This window comes from Arvicanthis niloticus, chromosome 5 (genome assembly GCF_011762505.2).
Source record: "Arvicanthis niloticus isolate mArvNil1 chromosome 5, mArvNil1.pat.X, whole genome shotgun sequence".
NCBI classification, from domain to species: Eukaryota; Metazoa; Chordata; class Mammalia; order Rodentia; family Muridae; genus Arvicanthis; species Arvicanthis niloticus.
In genome coordinates this window covers 25264676-25268802 of record NC_047662.1, presented here as the reverse complement: position 1 = coordinate 25268802, position 4127 = coordinate 25264676, and positions in this window count along the sequence as shown.

Below are 4127 nucleotides of genomic sequence, written 5' to 3'. Positions count from 1 at the left end.
ACAACCCCACCTCTCTGGTCTCCTCTACATCCTAACCCACCTCCTAGAACCAAAAGAAGCCAGAGATGGTGGAGCCCTGGCCTTAAGAGCAAAAGCCAAAACCTTGCCTTCTCTGTGTGTCTGCTTCAGAACCTCCAGTTCCTCAGCAGAAATCAAGGAGGAGCCATGTGTGGAGGCCTATGTCAGTAACCCAGCACGCAGGAGGCCAGGGGAACTGCAGTTTGAGGCCAGTCCAGGATGTATGAGATGACTCTCTCAGGAAGAGAAAGGAAGGAAGGAAGGAAGGAAGGGAGGAAGGGAGGGAGGGACGGAGGGACGGAGGGACGGAGGGAGGGAGGGAGGGAAGAAGGAAGGAAGGAAGGAAGGGAAGAAAGGAGGGAGGGGAAGGGAAGAAGGGAAGGAAGAAGGAAGGGAGGGAGAAAGGGAGGGAGGGAGGGAGAGAAGAAGGAAGGAAGGGAGGAAGGAAGAAAGGAGGGAGGGGAAGGGAAGAAGGGAAGGAAGGACGGAAGGAAAGGGGAAAAAAAAAAAAACTGTCTGCCATCCCAGAGGCTGCCAGGATACAGCAGTATGTGGGTAGAGCAGGTTCTAGCCTTCCTAAGAAATCACCCTCACAGTCTCACACTCCCCCTGCCCTTCTGTCTCATGCCCCTGCTTCCATTTCTACTGCAAAGGGGTTCTGTTTTTTTTTTTTTTTTTGGGGGGGGGGGCTTGTTTTTATGAGACAGGGTTTCTCTATGTAGCCCTGGCTATCCTGGAACTTGATCTGTAGACCAGGCTGGCCTCGAACTCCAAGATCCACCTGCCTCAGCCTCCTGAGTTCTGGGATTAAAAGCCTGTGCCACTAATCCCAGCACTTGGGAGGCAGAGGCAGGTGGATTTCTGAGTTCGAGGCCAGCCTGGTCTACAGAGTGAGTTCCAGGACAGCCAGGGCTACACAGAGAAACTCTGTCTCGAAAAACCAAAAAAAAAAAAGCCTGTGCCACAACTGCCCAGCTAGGGGTTCTGCTTCAACTTCAAACTAGGAAGGAGCAGAGGTCTGTGGACTCGTTATGCTTCAGACACTCGTGAGCAGCCAGTAGGGCGGTTACTCAAGGCTGGGCTCACTTAGTCATGGGTTTTACCCCCTCAGCTTACGGGACGGACGTGAACAGGAGCAGGGAGCTAGGCAGTAGTTAGGACAAGAGGTCCTGTGGAGACTCCTGTTGAGAGTCACATGAGGCTGTGTCACTCCAGCTCTGGGTGCAGCTGCGCACTGAGTGTCTGGGGTGCCCATCCCACTTCTCTCTATCTCCTCAAGCTTTCCTGCGTTCTCTTGAGGACAGGACAGGCTAGGCAGCGAGGGACTGATGATTTCTTAGTAGCACAAGCTCCAGAGATAGGGAGAGGACTGGGTTCAAATCCTAGCTTAGTCACTCCCCTGTGACCAAGGCCGACTGCTCTGTCTGTCTCAGGAACAGTGGAACAGGAAGGCTACAGCTGTGGCTCAGAAGTCAGTCACACACTTCATATTCCAATACTGCTCCCATACCCCCTCCCAGGACTTGGGAGCCTGAGGCAGGAGGATTGAGACTTTGAGGCCAGTCAGGGCTACACAACAACATTCTGTCTCAACCCTCTAACTCGTCCCAAATTATCTCTAAATGAGGCTGACATGGGCTGGAGAGATGGCACAGCTGGAAAAATGACCGGCCATCAAGCCTGTTTACCCGAGTTCAGTCTCCAGGATGCACATGGTAGTGGGAGAGAACTGACTCCCTCAAACTGTCCCCTGACGTACGTGAGTGAGCCATCTGCACAAACAATAAACAAAGAAAATTTAATTTAAAAAAGACTAACGAGGCTGGAAAGATGGCTCAGTGGCTATCAATGCTTGCTGCTCTTTCATAGGGCTTGCATTTGGTTCCCAGCACCATGTCAGGCAGCTCACAACTGCCGATAACTACAGCTCAGGGGGCATCTGACAACTCTGGTCACCACGGGAACCTGCGGTCATCGCTCACATGCACATACCCACATGTGAACACTCACACATAACTAAAAGTAAAAAGAGTTTGGCTCTAAAGAGATGGCTCAGTGATTAAGAGCACTGATTGCTCTTTCAGAGGTCGTGAGTTCAATTCCCAGCAACCACATTGTGGCTCACAACAATCTGCAATGGGATCTGATGCCCTCTTCTGGTGTATCTGAAGACAGTGACAGTGTACTCATATAAATAAAATAAATAACTCTTAAAAAAAAAAAAAAAGGAGGGGGGCTGGAGAGATGGCTCAGTGGTTAAGAGCACTGACTGCTTTTCCAAAGGTCCTGAGTTCAATTCCCAGCACCCACATGGTGGCTCACAGCCACTACAGGATCTGATGTCCTCTTCTGGTGTTCAGAAGAACATGTAGACACAACATCCATATATAAAAATTATATAAACAAATACATTTAAAAATAAATAAATACATTTGTAAAAGGAGTAAAGTGACTGACTAGCTGGGACAGCAGCTCGTACCTGTAGTTTCAGCCCTCCCTCCGCTGAGGCAGGAGCGTCATGTGTTAGAGACCAGGGCAGGATCCTGGGGATAACCACAGAGCTCAATGGTAGAGCGCCTGTCTACCATGCCTAATGCCCTAGGTTCCATCTCCGGCGCGCTCTCTCTCAATCTCTCTCTCTCTTTCTCTCTCTCACACACATTCTCACACATGCTCACACACACAGTCATACACACATGCATGTATACATGCACTCTCACACACATGCACACATACACACACACTCTCCAGTACAGATACATTCACACTCTCACACATGCACGTTCACACTCACACACTCTCATACACATGTACACACACTCTCTCACACACACACTTTCACATATGCATACATTCTCACACACATGCCCATAGACAGTCACACACACACACAAAGCCACATTCATTTACATGTTCCTTCATACTCAGGCATTCACGCTGTCAGCCACAGACAGCTAGGCACACTCATAAACTCACCCATCCATTCACCTATCTGTCTGTCTGTCTGTTTGTTTATTTAGAGACAGGTTCCCCTGTGTAGCCTTGGCTGTCCTGGAACTCATAGTATATTAGACCAGGCTGGCTCGGAGTCCTGGAGTAAATCCTGCACCCTCATTCCCGGCCACACACATTTTTACACCCAGCTCTGTCTACACCTACTCTGACGTGTTGATACTCTTCTACCCACCCAGCCAAGAGCAGGTATACTCAGACATGCACGCTCACACGTCCACTACACACACGGACACACCCTTCATCCTTTTGCTTGTAGTTTTGAAACACGGTCTCGAATAATACAGGCTGACTCACGTGTGTAGGTGAGGCGAGGGTGACCTTGAGCTCCTAACCCTCCTGCCTCTACCGAGTGCTGGGATTAAAAACACGCACAGGAAAGGATGTCCACACACCCACACAAAAAGTATACGGCAACATTCACATTTTGTCTTCTTTTAGAGACAAGTCTCCTCACTATCGTCCTGGAATTCATTGTGTAGATCAAGCTAGTCTCAGACTTCCACAGTCTCCATCTCTGTGCGACCCCCCCCAGCCCCCCTTGGCTTCCCCCATCCCCCCAACCCCATCCCCTGGTGCTGGGATTACAGGCGGAGATTACCTGGTTGACATTCACATACGCTTACACACAAGCTTCATATTTAAACCAGATTGTATCTGGACCAGCAAAACACACATGTATTTTGCACACAGTTCTATACATTCTGGGACATTCACAGCCACCCTTGAGACACACCACAGTGACTTGTTGGGTCATGGACACTCCACTCACACACAGAGTTTCCTCACCCACCCCCGTGGCCATCTCCTTTATAAGGAATTCCTGCCAACTACCAATTTGACTGGCTTTCTCCCTACCTATTTCCCACCATCCTCTGGGGCCTCTGGGGCCTCCCTCCAGAGCCCAGGGGGAGGGGACAGGGCAGGGTTAGCTCTGCTGATGTGGCAACGCAGCTCACCTGCAACTGCAACCTAGGCCACACCCTCCGCTGGGAGAGGTTTAAAGGAACAGTACCCCTTGCTGCTCACGTGGCTTGGTCTGTTTCTCAGACCTGGAGAGGGCTTAGAATATACATGGGACTTGAACCTAGTGCCTA